The sequence below is a fragment of the Hemitrygon akajei genome, chromosome 29 (genome assembly GCF_048418815.1).
Source record: "Hemitrygon akajei chromosome 29, sHemAka1.3, whole genome shotgun sequence".
Taxonomy (NCBI): domain Eukaryota; kingdom Metazoa; phylum Chordata; class Chondrichthyes; order Myliobatiformes; family Dasyatidae; genus Hemitrygon; species Hemitrygon akajei.
The window spans coordinates 47,921,434-47,940,097 of NC_133152.1; the positions used below are offsets into that span (position 1 = coordinate 47,921,434).

Consider the following 18,664-nt stretch of genomic DNA (forward strand, 5'->3'; position numbering starts at 1 on the left):
TGGCTGATAAAATACATTCCACAAAATGCTGGAGGAACTCAGCAAGTCAGGCAGCGCCTACGGAGGAGAATTAACAGTGGACTGTTTATTCATTTCCATAGATGTTGCCTGACCTACTGATTTCCTCCAGCATTTTGTGCGTGTGTTACTGTAGATTTCCAGCATCCGCAAAACCTCTTGTGAAAAGCTAACATCCATGTCAGGACCACAGACTCAAAAACAGTTACTTTCCCCAAGCAGTAAGGCTGATCAACACCTCCACCCACTAACCCACCCCTCCACACCCCCAACCACCACTACTTTATCGTTTCCCATAATATGTACGGACGCTCCTGTGCCGAACGTCACTTTATGGACATACGATCAATCTATGTACATAAGCTATCTTATGCATTTCTATTTATTGCGGGGTCTTTTGTGCCGTATTGGATCCAGAGTAATAACTATTTCGTTCTCCTTTACACTTGTGACATTAAACAATGTTACAGACGCACCAGGTCCGGGGTAGAGCAGCCGCCGGCTGCACCGCGCTACCACACAAGCGGCTCAGACGGCAGACCTGACCCGAATGCTTTGGGGGTGGGGTTTGCTGCCTTGTTCCCTAGTTATTGGAGAGTTTCCGTCACGTGCTGCAATTTTTAGGGGATGCAAATGAATGTGGCATTTTCTCTGCTCCCCCCACCAGCTCTCGGTGGGAAGGGAGCGATGGTGCGAAGCGCCGGGGCCAGGGCGCAGGCTGAAGGTAAGGGCGACCCGCAGTCGTGCTAGTGCGCGACCGGGGAACCGGTGCAGGACGGCGCTGTATCACCCTCGCATGGGACTGCATCGCTGGGGTGCGGGGCTTAATCGTCTGTAGCTAGATTTCATGTTGGCAAATGGTCTTCCCCAGCGCAGTGGAGAGCGGGTTGTCACTGTTAACCTGCCGAGGCAGGATGTGCGGGCATTGCTGCAGGAACGGGGCGGATTGGAGGAGTGTGCCGTCAACGCTGCGCTTGTGCCAATCGCACATCCAGAGGCAGCGCACCACAAACACGGGCTGTCTTTATTGTTATCGGCATGCCCCTGGTTCCCTTTTCATTACGCCCACAAGGGCCAGAGTGCGGGGAATGGTCCCGAGTCGGCCTGGCGTTCTTAGACTTAGACTGCTGGGGTTTCTCATTTGCAAAGAACTCCTTGTCTTCTGGGACTTCTGCGCTGTGCGTGTTTGAAATGATGTCTGGTAGACACAACATCGCCAGGACGAGTAAGTTCTGGAAAAGCTGTTGCTGTTCTCGAGCGTCTGTGTGCGAGCGAGGAGAAATACTTAGTATTGGAACCACTGAAATTAAATATCTTTGCTCAGGGATGATTGGATGGGAGTTTACTGACAGAAGACAAATATTTGCGATCTGTCTACTGGCATGTTCAGAGAGAATGCCAGTGGGCTCTGGGTTGATCTAAATAATACTAGCAATGACTTCCAATAATTTTATTTTCATGCTTATGTGTTTGGGATTGTTAGTGCCCTGACCATGCACCAGGGTATACAAGGAGTCATATTGTTTTATGCACACAAAATGCTGGAAGACCAGGCAGCATCTATGGAGGGAAATTTGTAAGTCACCCCTTCAGGCGGAGACCCTTCATCAGGATCTAGCTTGACCTCCTTTCCTCTCCCCCAACTTCTTTGGCCTTCTGCCCCCTTCCTTTCCAATCCTGATTGAAGTTCTCCACCTGAAACCGCGACTGTTTATTCCCCTCCATAGATGCTGCCTGGCCTGCTGAGTTCCTCCAGCATTTTGTGTGTGTTGATCTGGATTTCCATCATCTGCAAAATCTCTTGTGTTTTTGTTATCAATCAGGATTAAAAGTTTTAATTTGAGGAAAAAAATGATGACTAGCTTATTAGTATCATGGAACATGGAAATGGGCCCTGGGGCTCACCTTGTTCATGCTGCTTGTCCCTTTAGTCTGGTGGCTGTTCATTATGGTTCGTTAAAACCTGCAGTTTGTTTGCTGAATCACTGCTTCTCCCGAGTTGTTCAACAAATCGGTGGATGCATATCAGAATCAGGTTTAATATCACTTGCTTGTGTCCTGAAATTTGTTGATTTGTGGCAGCAGTACATTGTGATACATAAAATAACAGATAATGTATAAAATTAAATAAGTAGAGCAAAATCAGGAGGGGAAAAACCGTGAGTGTAGTGTACACGAACAAAATTCATTCAGGTGTAATACCTAAACCGTCGCTGGACAACATCCATTAAATCTTTCCTGCTCTCCTTGTTCTGCTGATAATTATTGAGACTTCATATGTTTATGTTTATTAAAGTTTGATTACTGACATTTGTACATGTGACTTCTGCTAATTGTTGATTGCTCATGGCTGATGGCGCTGTTGTCCTGTGTTTTATGCTTTGTCACTGAACCACAATCAATTCTGGATTGTTTCACATACTGGTGATGAAGTGATTCTGATGGGTTCATTGTCCATTTGGAGATCAGATGCTGAAGGGAAGAAGCTGCTCCTGAAATATTGAGTATAAGCCTTCTGGTTCCTGAACCTCCTCCTTGATGGTACCAATGAGAAGCATCACCTTTCGAAGATATCCTCGATGCTGGGAAGGCTAGTGCTCATGACGGAGCAGGCTGAGTTTACAACTGTCTGCAGCTTTTTCTAATCATGTGCAGTGGCCTCTCTGCCATCTGTTAGAATGCTCTCCACGGTAGATCTGTAGACATTTGCTGGAGTCTTTGGTGACAAACTCATCATGAAATACAGCCACAATGGTGCCTTCTTTGTAATTGCATCAAGATGTTGAGCTCAGGATAGATCCTCGGGTGTTGACACCCAGAAACTTGAAACTACTCACATTTTCCACTTCTCGATGAGGACTGATGTGTGTTTCTTCGACTTAACCTTCCTGAAGTCCACAATCATTTCTTTGGTCTTACTGACATTGAGTGCAAGGCTGTTGCTGTGACCCTACTCAACCAGCTGATGATATCTTGCTCCTATATGCCTTCTCACCACTGTCTGAAATTCTGCCAACAATAGTAGTCATCGACATTTTATAGACGGCTAACTATACGACCGTGGGTGTAGAGAGAGCAGTGCAGTGGGCTAAGCATGCATGCTTGAGGTACAGCAGTGTTGTCAGTGAGGAGGAGATATTATTTCTGATCCGTACAGACTGTGGTCACCCGATGAAGTAATGGATCTAGTAGCAGAGTGAGAAGCCCAGGTTTTGGAGGCTTTTGATTAGAACTGAGGGTATGATTGTGTTGAGCTCTGAGCTGCAGTCAGTAAACAGCAGCCTGACTGTTGTCCAGGTGAACCAAGGCTGAGAATGTCCACTGTAGACCTATGCAGTAGTTCCAGCTTCTACACATGAACAACCTGTCAAAGCACTTCATCGCCATAGATGTAAGTGCACTGGGTGATAGTCGTTGAGACAGCCCAACCTGCTCTTCTTGGGCACTGGTATGATTGTCACCCTTTTGAAGCAGGTGAGAACCTCTGACTACAGCAGAGAGAGAGACGGAAGATATTCCTGAACACACCGAATCTGTCAAGTCCTCCTTCAAGGCCTGATGCCTTGCGAGGGTTCACCCTCTTGAAAGATGTTCTGACGTTGGCCTCCAAGACAGAGGCCTCAAGTTCACCAGGTGCGGCAGGGATCTGTACGGGTGTAGTTTTATTCTTCCTTTCAAAGCATGCAGGAAAGGCGTCGAGTTCATCTGGGAGTGAAGCAGCACAGCCATTCATGATGTTAGGTTTCTCTTCATAGGAAGTAATAGCCTGAAAGCCCTGTCAGAGCTGATGTGCATTCAATTCCATCTCTAGCCTCAAATGGAATTTTTTTTTCCACTTGTAAGATAGCTTTTTGTATGTTGTACCTGAGCTTCTAGTACATTTCTGGATCATTGGTATTGAATGCCACAGAACTACTCCTCAGCAGACTATGAATCTCCTGGTTCACCCAGAGCGTTTGGTTTTGGTATGTCCAATATGTTCTAGAAGGCACACACTCATCTGCAGTGGTTCTGACGAATGCACTGACAACTGTGGCATATTCATTCAGCCTTGAAGATGAATCCCTGTACATTGTCCAGAGCATCAACTCAAAGTTGTTCTGTAAGTGCTCCTCTGCCTCCCTTGATCATATCTTGGTCCTCCGCACTAATGGTGTAGTCTTCATTCTCTAGGAGTACAAGTACAGCCAGGTGTTTGGACTTTCCAAAGTGTGGGCATGGGATGGTGTGGTGGCAGTGTGCAGAATCCTTGACGGAATGTAAAAGTGTAGGCGGATGCAAGAATAACAGAGACAGATCTGAGAATTAAAATTTCAAAGTAAATTTATTATCAAAGTACAGAAATGTCACCATATACAGCTCGAAGATTAATTTTTAGTGGGCATTTGCAGCAGATGCAAAGAAACACAATAGAATCAATGAAAAACTGCACACAAAGCCAAACAGCCAATGTCCAAAAGATGACAAATTGTGCAAATACAAAAACTTAAACAAAATAATGATAAATAATATTGAGAACATGATCTTCACGAGTCCTGATGAAGGGTCTCAGTCTGAAACATCAACTTTTGTTTTTTTTTCATAGACGCTTCCTCATGCATTATGTGTGTGTTACTTTGATTTCCAGCATCTGTAGATTTTCTCTTGTTTGAGAACGAGTTGTAGAGTCCTTGAAAGTGAGACTGTAGGTTGTAGAATCTGTTCAACGTTGGAAAAACCCATCAGTTCAGGTTGAAGGGTAATAACTTCCTGAACCTGCTGGTGTGGGACCTGAGGCTCCTGTACCTCCTGCCCGATGGCTGTACTGAGAAGAGAGCGTGGCCTGGACAGTGGAGGTCCTTGATGATGGATCCTGCTTTCTTGTGGCAGTGCTCTTGTAGATATACTCAATAGTGGGGCGGAAGATTCCAGAAACTCAACAGGACCAGCCACGTAACCACTGTGGTTAGTAAGAGGTTGGGTAACGCTGGGGGATTGACTTGCACCATGACGTCACTGTCTACAAGGTACATGCCAGGATGGGATGGAATAGTCACCGCTTGCCCTCATGAACAGAGAGCCAACAATTCAAGGAGCCCCAACAAAAATGTTGGAGGAACCCAGCAGGTCAGTTGGCAACTGTGGAGGGAAATGAACAGTTGACATTTTGAGCCAAGGCCCTTCACCAGGACGTAAGACTTTCAGACGTATGAGCAGAATTAGACCATTCAGCCCATTGACTCTGCTTTGTCAGTCAATGCGGCTGATTTATTTTTCCTCTCAACCCCATTCTCCTGCCTTTTCCCCATAACCTTTGACACCTTGACTAATCAAGAAACTGTCAACTTCCGCTATAAATATATGCAATGACTTGGTCTCTACAGTCATCTGTGGCAATGAATTCTACAGATTCTCCACCCTCTGGCTAAAGAAATTCCCCCTCATCTCTGTTCTAAATGGACGTCCCTGTATTCTGAGGCTGTGCTCTTTGGTCCAAGACTTTCCCACTATAGGAAACATCCTCTCCACTGAAGCAGGGTTTGTCCAGGATTTGAACCTTGGATCTTGCGCACATCAGAACAAATATGTCATTCAGAGAGGATTGTACCCTTGGACCATTCCTGACGCTCCCATCCACCATCCCCCAACTGACCTGGGTTGTCCATTTATGGTCAGCTTAGCATCGTCAAGAGAAATTCCAAAATTGGAATTGTCACATGTACCAAGATACAGGGAAAGGTTTGTCTCGCTATCGGTTCATTCTGTCTGATCATTACACAGTGTATTGAGGTAGAACAAGGTCAAACAATAACAACAGAGAAAGTGCAGAGCAGATAAACAAAGTAGGCATCGTGATAGATTAGCGGTTAGTATGACACTATTGTAACTCAGGGCATCTGAGTTCAGGGTTCATTCGTGGTGTCTTCTGTAAGTAGTTTGTATATTCTCCCTGTGCAATGTCTGGGTTTCCTCCCACAGTTGAAAGCCATACTGGTTAGTAGGTTAATTGGTCATTGTAAATGATCCTGTGATTAGGCTAGGATTAAATTGGTGGGTTGCTGGGCAGTGCATCTCATTGCACCAGAAGGGCCTGTCTGTGCTGTTTCTGTAAATAAATAAATCATAACAAGTTAGCTTGTGAGGTCAATAGTCCATCTTGTCATGCTAGGGAACCATTCAATAGTCATAGAACAGTGAGGCAGAAGCTGTCCTCTAGTTTGCTGGTACGGGATTTCAGACTTGGACTCGCCCACTATAGGAAACATCCTCTTCACGTCATCTTTATCTCAGCCTTTGTTCTTGAGGAATTTGGTGTCTAACTTTCTACTGGTTCTTTGGCTCAATTGCAGAGTTACCCAGTGACCTGTGAGAGAGTTCAGAGGCAAGGTCTATGCTTGATGTGCCGTTGCTATTCACCGCCATGCTCTGATGGAACATTTTAATTCTCGCCTGCCTGACAAAAGGCATTTTGATAAACTTTATTAAATTCAGCACAAGTTCTTTAAAAATTTATTCCTGCTTTTTATTTTGTCAGAGTCCAAATACTTTCCCTGAGGCTCTAGTAATGTGAATCGCTGTTTTTATTGCAATACCTGGAATTCCAGAATTACTGGAGTTAATGATTATAAGCTGTGAGAAAAGGATCACTTCCCTTCCAATAACACGAGGCCAGACACACAAGTGTTAAGTGTTTGCTGTGGAGTGGAATGAAAAGTGCATTACAGCATAGAGCTGAGCAGCAGAAAAGGGCAGGTATTTACAGTGTGAACCAGTCTCAGAATAGGATAGAATATAAGGTGGAGAATCTGTGGAATTCATTGCCTCAGACGCCAGTGGAGTCTAAATCATTGGGTACATTTAGAGTAGAGGTTGATAGGTTCTTGGTTATTAAGGGTGTTAAAGGTCACAAGGAGAAGGTAACAGAATGAAGTTAATAAATTAGCCATGCTGGTTTGGCAGAGCAGACTCGTTGGGCCAAATGTCCTCATCCTGCTCCTCCATCGAATGGTCTTGAGACTTGCTGAAGGATCTCACTGAAAATGTTGACGGTTCATTTCTCCCCACAGATGCTGCTCAACCTGCTGAGTTCCTCCAGCATTTACGGCGAAAGTTGATAGGTTCTTGATTAGTCAGGGTGTCAGAGGCAGGAGAATGGGGTTGAGAGGGATAATAAATCAGCCACAATCAGACTCAGAATTACCGGCACAGTTCGTGAAATTTGTTGTTATGCAGCAGAGTACATTGCCATATGTGATTTAAAAAATTGTATATATAAACATTAAATAGTGCAGAAAGAAAGCTAAAAAAAGAAACGAGAGTGAGGTAGATCACTCAGAAATCACTCATCACTCATGGATCCTTCAGAAATCTGATGGCAGAGAGGAAGAAGCTGTTCCTGAATCACTGAGTGTGTGCCTTCAGCTTCCTGTACCTCCTCCCTGATGGTAGCAATGAGAAGAGGGAATGTCCTGGGTGATGGGGGTCATAATGATGAACGCTGCCTTTTTCAGGCATTCCGTTTTGAAGAGGGCAGATATTCACGGTGATATCCCCCCAAGGTTTGTTTTTCTGCTGTTGTTTCTTGGCTGAACTCAGCAATGAGGTGTCTGGGTGAGGAGAACAATTGTTCTGTCCCAGAAGTGCTCAACACTTCAGAGTTCAAGGCCCAGGACAATAAATGGCCCAAAGGAGCTGCCCCAGTATTAACTATTCTGGGCCCAGCATATTGATGCAATTACAAAGAAAACATGACAGTGGCTACATTCCATTAGGAGTTTGAGGAGAATTAGTATGTCAACAAAGACTCCTGAAAATTTCTACAGGACATGGAGACCATTCCAACTGGTTGCATCACTGTTTGGTATGGGGGGGGGACACAGGATCGAAAGAAGCTGTAGAAATTTGTAAACCCAATCAGCTCCATCATGGGCACTGGCCTCACCAGCATCGAGGACACTTTCAAAAGGCGATGCCTCAAAAAGGCGGCATCCATCATTAAAGACCCCCATCACCCAGAACACGCCCTCTTCTCTTTGCTACCATCAGGGAGGTGGTACAGGAGTCTGAAGACACACACTCAATGTTTCAAGAACAGCTTCTTCTTCTCCACCATCAGATTTCTGAATGGACAATGAACACTACCTCATTATTTTTCAGTTTGCTCTTTCTGTATCACTGATTTTAATATATCACTGTACTGCTGCTGCAACATAAGAGATTTCATGACATCTGTCAGTGATTTTTTTTTGTAGCCTGGGAAAAATACACACTCAGGACAACAAATACTTTATCGGGTGTTTAATTCCTTTATCTGTTTTAGATGTTTTAATACAGAAAGAGGATAATATCAAAAATAAAATGGAGGGTTATGAAGGAATGGAGGGTTAAGGGCTGAGTGCGGGTCAGTGGGACTAGGTGAGAGTAAGCGTTCGGCATGGACTAGAAGGGCCGAGATGGCCTGTTTCCGTGCTGTAATTGTTATATGGTTACATGGTTATAAAAGCAACAAATGTATTAAAAAAAACATAGTTCCTGCTGTTACAATCCCAGCTTATTTTCAGTTCACACACTTGTACATCTACTAGTTATGTATGCACTATGTAAATAAATAAAACAAAATATACAAAACCGGTACGGTAGTGGCAATTCTAAAAAACAATACCAACATCATTAGAATATCACCAACCCTGTACCTTATACACAACATCAAAAATATTTAAAAAACCATCTCATCTTAACGAAGAGGTATACTCACTTTGGCACACAGGTGCTTAACTTTCAAACATATGCAGGCTAGACTGTGAAACAAAATTTCTTCTATATTATGTATTTCATTGAACTGCTGCTTCTAAGTTAACAAATTTCACAACGCATGCTGGTGATAATAAACCTGATTCTGATCCTGAATTCTCCTCGCTCGCGCTACGTGAACAGATATTACCACATTCACATTACTCCGTCACATTGACATTTGGTCATGAAATCAGAAAATGAGACAAAAATGAACCATCACAAAAGCTTTTACGATATATTACCTTGTAGTTAAATTACTGGAAAGACTAAAGGCTGATTTATACTTGTGTGTCACATGGACGCCATAGGTGCCCCGTACCCTACGCCGTAGGGTGACGTGCACCTCTCCAGGAAAGTTACTCGTGCATGGTGGTGACGCAGACCACAACAACTGTGATTGGTCAGTTTGGTAGCATCGCATTTCCTCCTACGCATTTCCGGTTGCTTCTTCTCCGCCATGTCTGTAGGCTGTGCGTACGCCGATGCGAAATAGATGAACCAAATCGTCAAATCTACCTGCTGACATGGGAAAATGTTTGAAGTGCATTTCCCCGTCCGTGTCTCTCACGAAGAAACTCAACAAAGTGGCATAGAAACCCCACTGCCAACTAGTGTTTTGGCGCACACCAACGCATGCTCGCTATGGCGTAGAGCGACGCAGAAGTGAAAATCAGGGCTACGGTGTAGGCTTTGGTGTAGCCCGTACGCCAAGTATAAATCCGCCTTAACCTACTCGGTGCATAGGAAACCGCACAACCACTCTATCCAGTGCCGATACCTTACTGGCAAAAATCTAAAGCATCCACATGTAAAGCATGTCAAAGTACCAATATTCTAGATTTACAAACAAGTATAAATTAATTTATATGGATATTATAAAATATTAGTCACCTTTCCTCACCCTTTGACCAGTATCCCTGGGGGAGGGGGGAATAGCCCCCAGTACCTGATGCGCTTTCTAGAACATTGTATTTCTCCCTTCCACTCCACACATGCATAATCACGTCACTGTTTTCTCTTGAAGGTGCAGGGAGATATTTTAGTGTTACCAGGGTGAATACACAAGTGACTTTTAACAATAACAAGTCATATTCGATGGTCACCTGGTTACATATTAAACCTGATTCTGATTCTCTTGCTGGTTGCTGACTCCTTCCCTCACTTCCTTTCACAAGAGGTGGGATCTTCCAGCTTTCTCCTTCGTCAAATGCGCCTCACCACTCCCCATGTCTCCAGTTGGCCCCTGTTACAGGGGTTGGTGAGGTAAATGGCTCTTGCTGCAGGATTGTCCTGCTCAACCCTTCTCTGGCCTGATCGCAGAGAGACGTCCGGATCCAAATGTATTTTCCAGCCTCTGAGGTCTAATGACCCCCTGGATTCTCGACTCAGCGAGGCCGGTCTTTGAGGCCCTGTCATCGGTGGGTCCTTAGGGTCGAGGCCCGAGAATCGAATCCCTGAGACCTGATGTCTGCGAGCGCAAGGCTGAAGAAGATGTGCTGTCCTGGGGTTGAAGGACTGCATGTGCATGAGAAGGAGGGGAGAACAGGGCCTGCTTTGCTCTGATGCTGACGCTGTTTTGTTGCTTGTTCTGTTCTGAATATTGTGAACATGTTATGTTGGAGCCAGAGTGTGTGGCAACACTTTGATGTACATGTGATAAATTTGTATCTTAATAAATTCTCCCAATAGTTGGTGAAAAATTATAATAAGCAGTTCCATATATCACTACTCGAATCACCCCTTTCTATTAGGAATCCCACAGCACACCATGATTCCTTCAACACAATCTCTCAATATGTCCTCCATCCTCTATCAACCTCACACCCGTTTTATTGCCTCAGGAGTCGCAGCACATCCCAACAGCAAACCCGTTGTCTACGTTGTCCGGTGGAACATGTGATGTTGGCACCGGAATGTGTGCTGACACCTGCAGGCTGTCCCCAGCACATCCTTGGATGTGTTGTTTGTTAACACCACACTCTTCAATGTACAGGGGGTACGTTTTAGATCTGGGTGATTCACTCAGTCTGACCATCCTATGCTGTGCTCATAATCGGGCTGGGTCTGACTCATTCAATTAGTCCCTAATGGTTAACCACAGCCATGGTTCCTGTCATCCACGAGAGGGCACTTTGTTTGCTCATCACTGGCTGCATGCATCTTCCTTTAAGCTCTCGGTTTGTCTTGGGATATTTAAGGAATATATGGCAGTTCGAATTCATCAAGCACTCTACAACATTCCGACGTACAAACTTCACTGAAACACTGTCAATTTAAAAGAAGATGAGCGAATTGTTCAGTGCGAGCAAAACCACGCAGTCGCCACTTCATTGGATATCACCCATAATTAATTAAGACCATTAGACATAGGAGCAGAATTAGGCCATTTGGCCCACCAAGACTGTTCTGCTATTTCATCCTGGCTGATCTAATCTTCCTTTCAGCCCCAATTTCCTGCCTTTTCCCCATATACCCTTCATGCCCTGACCAATCAAGAATCTGTCAACCTCTGCCTTAAATATATTTATAAAGCCGTGGCCTCCACAGCTGTCTGTAGTAAAGAATTCCACAGATTCATCACTCCAGCTGAAGAAATTCCTCCTCCTCTCCATTCTAAAAGGACACTCCTCTATTCTGAGACTGTGTCCTCTGGTCTTAGACTCTCCCAGCAAAAGAACCTTCTTTCGACATCCACTCTATCAAGGCCTTTCACCATTTGATATGTTTCAATGAGTTCACCCCACATTCTTCTGAATTCTAGTGAATACGGGCCCAGAGCCATCAAATACTCTTCACCTGACAAGCCATTCAATCCTGGAATCATTTTCTCGAACATCCTTAGAACCCTCTCCAGTTTCAACACATGCATTCTGAGATAAGGGGCCCAAATCTGCTCACAATACTCCAAACGAGGCCTCACCAGTGCTTTATAAAATCACAATATTACATCCTTGCTTTTATATTCTTGTCCTCTTGAAATGAATGCTAACATTGCTTTTGCCTTCCTCTCCACAGACTCATCCTGCAAATTAGGGAAGTCTGCACAAGGACTCCCAAGTCCCTTTGCACCTCAGTTTTTGTTATTTTCTCTCCTTTTAGAAAATAGCCATTCCTTTCATTTCTTCTACCAAAGTACATGACCATACAATTCCTAACACTGTATTCCATCAGCCATTTCTTTGCCTGTTCTTCTAATCTGCTTTGGTAGCCTCTCTTATTTCCTCAAAACTAACTACCCTTCCACCTATCTTCATATCATCTGCAATCTTTGCAAAAAGCCATCAATTCCATTATTCAAATAATTAACATATAACATAAAAAGAATTGGACCCAGCACAGACCCTATGGAACACCATTAGTCACCAGCAACCAGCCAGAAAAGGCTCCCTTTATTCCCACTCTTCGCCTCCTGCCAATCAGCCAATGCTTTATCCATGCTAGAATCTTTCCTGTAATACCATGGGCTCGTAGCTTGTTCAGCACCCTCATGTGTGGCGCCTTGTCAAAGTTCTTCTGAAAATCCAAGTACACAACATAACCGATTCTTTGTCTATCCTGCTTGCTATTTCTTCAAAGAATTCCAGCCAATTTGTCAGGCAAGATTTTCCCTTGAGAAAACCATGCTGACTAGGGCCTATTTTATCATATGCTTAGAAGTACCCTGAGACCTCATGCTTAATAATCGACTCCAACATCTTCCCAACCACTGAGGTCAGACTAACTGGTCTGTGGTTTCCTTTCTTCTGCTTCTCTCCCTTCGTGAAGAGTGGAGTGACATTTGCAATTTTCCATTCTTCCAGAACCATTCCAGAATCTAGTCATTCTTGAAAGATCATTACTAATGCCTCCATAATCTCTTCAGCCACCTCATTCAGAACTCTGGGGTGTACACCATCTGATCCAGGTGACTTATCAGCCTTTGGACCTTTCAGTTTCCCAAGAACCTTCTTTCTAGTAAAGATAACATCACAAACTTCATGACCCCTGACACCTGGAGCTTCCACCATACTGCTGTTATCTTCCACAGTGGAGACTGTTCACACTGTTCAGTTCTTCCGCTATTTAATTGTTGCCATTACGACCTCTCCAGAATCATTTTCCAGCAGTCCAGTATCTACTCTTGCTTCTCTTTTACACTTTATGTATCTAAAGAAACTTTTGATATCCTCTTTAATATTATTTGCTAGCTTACTTTCATATTCTATCTTCACCTTAATTACTTTTTAGTTGTCTTATGTTGGTTTTTAAAAGCTTCTAAATGCTCCCACTTCTCACTAACTTTTGCTCTATTAATTAAGCCCTCTCTTGGGCTTTTATGTTGACTTTGACTTTTTTTTTAGCCATAGTTGTGTCATCTTTCCTTTAGAATATGTCTTCCTCTTTGGGATGTATGTATCTTGTGACTTCTGAATTGCTTCTAGAAATTCCAGCCATTGCTGCTATGTCATCTTCCCTGCCAGTGTTCTTTTCCAATCAGTTCTGGCCAGCTCCTCTCTCATGCCTCTGTAATTCCCTTTACTTCACTGGAATACTGATATTTTAGCTTCTTCTCAAAGTTCATGGTGAATTTGATCCTATTATGGTCACTTGCATCTAAGGTTTTTGTTTACCTCAAGCCTTTGAATCGTTGCACAACATACAATCCAGAATAGCTGATCCCCTTGTGGGCTCAACCGTGAGCTGCTTTAAAAAGCCTTCTCATAGGCATTCTAAAAATTTTCCCCTCCTGGAATCCAGCACCAACCTGATTTTTCCAATCTACCTGCATATTTTCATTATTCCTGATGAAGGGTCTCGGCCCGAAACGTTGGCTACTCTTTTCTCACGGATGCTGCCTGGCCTGCTGAGTTCTTCCAGCGTTGTGTACGTATTCTTTGATCCATAGCTTCTGCAGTTGTATTTTTGTGTACCTGCACATTAAAGTGTCCCATGACTATTGCAACATTGCCCTTTTGACATGCATTTTCTATCCCCTGTTGTAATTTGTAGGCCACATCCCTACTACTGTTTGGGGATCTGTTACAATTCCAATCAAGATCTTTTTACCCTTGCGGTTCCTCAGTTCTATCCATAATGATTCAGCACCTTTCTACCTTTTGTCACCTCTTTCTAATGATTTGATTTCATTCTTTACCAACAGAGCAACACCACCCCCTCTGCCTTCCTGCTGGCCCTTTGTATACCACTGGACATTAAGCTCCCAGCTATAGTCTTTCATTCATGATTCCGTGATGCCTGTAACATCACACGTGCTAATCTACAATCCAGTTCATCAACCTTATTCTGTATACTGCGTGCTTTCAGATACAACATCTTCAATCCTTAATACTCCCTTTTTGATTTTGTTGCACCAAGCTCAACCTTTTGGTTCCTAACTTTGTCTGAGGTCTGACCAGCATTTGCCTTCACAACCTCTCCACTAACTGCTCTGGCACTCTGATTCTCTGTGCGACAGTAGAACGCACGTCATGGTACAATAGTCTCTGCTTTATTATTCTATACAATATTATTGCACATTGGTACATTATTATTGTGTGTATTATTATTCAGTACTTTATTATTAGTTAAGTCTGCACACTGTTAAGTGTGTTTTTAAATGTTGCTGCTGTAACCAAAGAATTTCCCACTCAGGATAAATAAAGTACTTATTATTATTGTTGTCATTATTATTATCTCCCAATGCTTCATTTAAGCACCTCACCTGTGGCTAAGGATTTTAAAAATATCTTTTCAATTTCTGCACCTACCTTTCATAGGGTCCGACGAAACACCTTGTCAGGCTTCAGGGGTTTATACACCCTAATTTGACTCAAGGCAGCAAACACCTCCTCAACTCCCCTTCTGTAGTCTGTATAGGGTCCATGACCTCACTGCTGCCTCACATCTACAGGCACTGTCCATCTCCTGAGTAAATGCAAAAGATCCATTTAAGATCCTCCCATATCTTTCAGCTCCACGTATAGATTACCACACTGATCTTCCAGACGACCAATTTTGTCCCCTTGCTATCATTTTTCTCTTAATATATCTGCCAAAGCCCTTGGGATTCTCCTTCACCTTGTCTGCTAGAGCTCCCTCATGCCTTCTTTCAGCCCTCCTGATTTCCCTCTTAAGTGTTCTCTTGCATTTAAACTAGAATTGATGGGGGGTGGGAACCAAACTGAAGTGATGGAGGAAGGGGCAGTTGACCCACAAATGGAGAAAGCTTGGAGACAGTGCAAGAGGGCGGATAAGCAGGTGATAGAGAAGGGACGCGCTGAGACCGATGGTTTGAGATGTGTCTATTTTAATGCAAGAAGTATTATGAACAAAGTGGATGAGCTTGGAGCGTTGATCAGCACTTGGGGTTATGTTGTTGTGACCATGATAGAGACTTGGATGGTGCAGGGGCAGGAATGGCTACTTCAAGTGCCAGGCTTTAGATGTTTCAGAAAGGTCAGGGAGGGAGGCAAAAGAGGTAGGGACGTGGCACTGTTGATCAGAGATAGTGTCACAGCTGCAGAAAAGGAGGAAGTCATGGAGGGGTTGTCTACAGAATCTCTGTGGGTGGAGGTTAGGAATAGGAAGGGGTCAATAACTACTGGGTATTTTTTATAGACCACCCAATAGTAACAAGGACATTGAGGAGCAGATAGAGAGACAGATTCTGGAAAGAAGTAACAATAACAGGGTTGTTGTGGGAGATTTTAATTTCCCAAGTATTGATTGGCATCTCCCTAGAGTGAGGTGTTCAGATGGGGTAGAGTTTGTTAGGTGTGTACAGGAAGGTTTCTTGACACTATGTAGATAAGCCAATAAGAGGAGAGGCTGTACTTGATCTGGTATTAGGAAATGAACCTGGTCAGGTGTCAGGTCTCTCAGTGGAAGAGCATTTTGGAGATAGTGATCACAATTCTATCTCCTTTACCATAGCATTGGAGAGGGATAGGAACAGACAAGTTAGGGATATGTTTAATTGGAGTAAGGGGAAATACGAGACTATCAGGCAGGAACTTGGAAGCTGAAATTGGAAAAAGATGTTGTCAGGGAAATGTATGGAAGACGTGGCAAATGTTCAGAGGATATTTATGTGGGGTTCTGTGTAGATACGTTCCAATGAGACAGGGAAAGGATGGTAGGGTACAGGAACCGTGGTGTACAAAGGCTGTTGTAAATCTAGTCAAGAAGAAAAGAAGAGCTTACACAAGGTTCAAAAAGCTAGGTAATGATAGAGATCTAGAAAAATATAAGGCTAGCAGGAAGGTGCTTAAGAATGAAATTAGGAGAGCCAGAAGGGGCCGTGAGAAGGCCTTGGCAGACAGGATTAAGGAAAACCGCAAGGCATTCTACAAAAAGCAAGAGAATAAGATGTGAGAGAATAGAACCAATGAAGTGTGACAGTGGAAAAGTGTGTATGGAACAGGAGGAGATAGCAGAGATACTGAATGAATACTTTGCTTCAGTATTCACTACAGAAAAGGAGCTTGGTGATTGTAGGGATGACTTGCAGTGGACTGAAAAGCTTGAGCATGTAGATATTAAGGAAGAGGACGTGCTGGAAGTTCTGAAAAGCATCAAGTTGGATAAGTCACCAGGACTGGACGGGATGTACCCCAGGCTACTATGGAAAGCAAGGGGGGTGATTGCTGAGCCTCTGGCGATGATCTTTGCATCATCAATGAGGATGGGAGAGGTTCCAGAGGATTGGAGGGTTGCCGATGTTGTTTCCTTATTCAAGAAAGGGAGTAGAGATTGCCCAGGAAATTATAGACCGGTGAGTATTACTTCAGTGTTTGGTAAGTTGATGGAGAAGATCCTGAGAGGCAAGATTTATGAACATTTGGAGAGGCATAATATGATTAGGAATAGTCAGCATGGCTTTATCAAAGGCAGGTCATACCTTACGAGTCTGATTGAATTTTTTGAGGATGTGACTAAGCACGTTAATGAAGGTAGAGCAGTAAATGTAGTGTGTGTGGATTTCAGCAAGGCATTTGATAAGGTACCCCATGCAAGGCTTATTGAGAAAATAAGGAGGCATGGGATCCAAGGGGAAATTGCTTTGTGGAACCAGACCTGGCTTGCCCACAGAAGGCAAAGAGTGGTTGTAGATGGGTCATATTCTGTATGGAGGCCGGTGACCTGTGGTGTGCCTCAGTGATCTGTTCTGGGATCCCTACTCTTCTTGATTTTTATAAATGACCTGGATGAGGAAGTGGATGGATGGGTTAGTAAATTTGCTGATGACACAAAGGTTGGGGGTGTTGTGGATAGTGCGGAGGGCTGTCAGAGGTTACAGTGGGACATTGATAGGATACAAAACTGGGCTGAGAAGTGGCAGATAGAGTTCAACCCCGATAAGTGTGAGGTGGTTCATTTTGGTAGGTCAAATATGATGACAGAATATAGCATTAATGGTAAGATTCTTGGCAGTGTGGAGGATCAGAGGGATCTTGGGACCGTGTCCATAGGATACTCAAAGCTGTCATGGGATTGAGTTTAAGAGCCGAGAGGTAATGTTGCAGCTATGTAGGACCCTGGTCAGACCCCACTTGGAGTACTGTGCTCAGTTCTGGTCGCCTCACTTAAGTAAGGACGTGGAAGCCATAGAAAGGGCGCAGAGGAGATTTACAAGGATGTTGCCTGGATTGGGGAGCATACCTTATGAGAATAAGTTGAGTGAACTCAGCTTTTCCTCCTTGGAGTGACGGAGAATGAGAGGTGACCTGATAGAGGTGTACAAGATGATGAGAGGCATTGATCATGTGGATAGTCAGAGGCTTTTTTCCAGGGCTCAAAATAGCTAGCACGAGAGGGCATAATTTTAAGGTGCTTAGAAGTAGGTACAGAGGAGATGTCAGGGGTAAGTTTTTTACGCAGAGAGTGGTGAGTGCGTGAAATGGGCTGCCAGCGATGGTGGTGGAGGCAGATATGATAGGGTGTTTTAAGAGACTCCTGGGTAGGTACATGGTGCTTAGAAAAATAGAGGGCTATGGGTAACCTTAGGTAATTTCTATGGTAAGGACATGTTCAGCACAGCTTTGTGGGCCGAAGGGCCTGTATTGTGCTGTAGATTTTCTATGTTTCTATGTTTTGTGCTCTATAAGCACCTCATTTGTTCCTACCTGCCTAGACTTGCTCTGCACCTCCTTATTTTTCTTAACCAAGGCCTCAATATCTCAAAAACCAAGGTTTCCAATACCTGTTATTCTTGCTTGTTATTCTGAGAGAAACATGCATACTCTGTACCCTCAAAATTTCACTTTTAAACACTTCCCATTTATGAAGTATACCTTTGCCAGAAAGCAGGCCATTGTAATGCACACTTGCCAGATCTTCTCTGATACCAACAAAATTGGCCTTTCTCCAATTCAGAATCCGAACCCAAGGGCCAGACTTACCCTTTTCCATAATTGCCTTTTTCATAACGGTATTATGATTACTAAATGCAAAATGTTCCAGTACACAGATTTCTGTGTCCTCCCCTGTCTCATTTCCTAATAGGAGATCTCATATTGCACTCTCTCTAGTTGGGACTTCTCTGTATTGATTAAGAAAACTGTCCTGAAAACATTTGGCAATTTTTTCCCCATCCAACCCTTTTACAATATGGGATACCCAGTCAATATAAAGCTATAAGATAAAGGAGCAGAATTAGACCATTTGGCCAATCAAGTCTGCTCCACCATTTCATCACGAGTGGTCCAATTTTCTCCTCAGCACCAATCTCCTGTCTTCTCCTCATATCCCTTCATGCCCAGACCTATCAGGAATCTATCCTAAATATACATAAAGACTTGGCCTCCACAGCTGCCTGTGGCAAAGAATTCCACAGATTCACCAATCTCTGGCTGAAGAAATTTCTCTTCATCTCCGTTCTAAAAGGAATTCCCGC

General features: G+C 43.7%; 1 protein-coding gene across 15 annotated transcripts in view; it reads left to right on the forward strand.

The window, feature by feature from the left end:
* Positions 1–631: 631 nt before the first annotated feature.
* Positions 632–18,664, forward strand: part of LOC140718497 (polyhomeotic-like protein 2) — a 257,941-nt gene continuing 239,908 nt past the window's right edge. For 14 of the 15 annotated variants that reach the window (XR_012096706.1, XR_012096703.1, XR_012096702.1 and 11 more), the window contains exon 1: positions 632–742. The gene's annotated coding sequence lies outside the window, so the exon portion shown is untranslated. Of the gene's footprint in view, positions 743–1,222; positions 1,244–18,664 lie in introns of those variants that run through there. The other variant, XM_073032385.1, reaches the window with a different exon arrangement.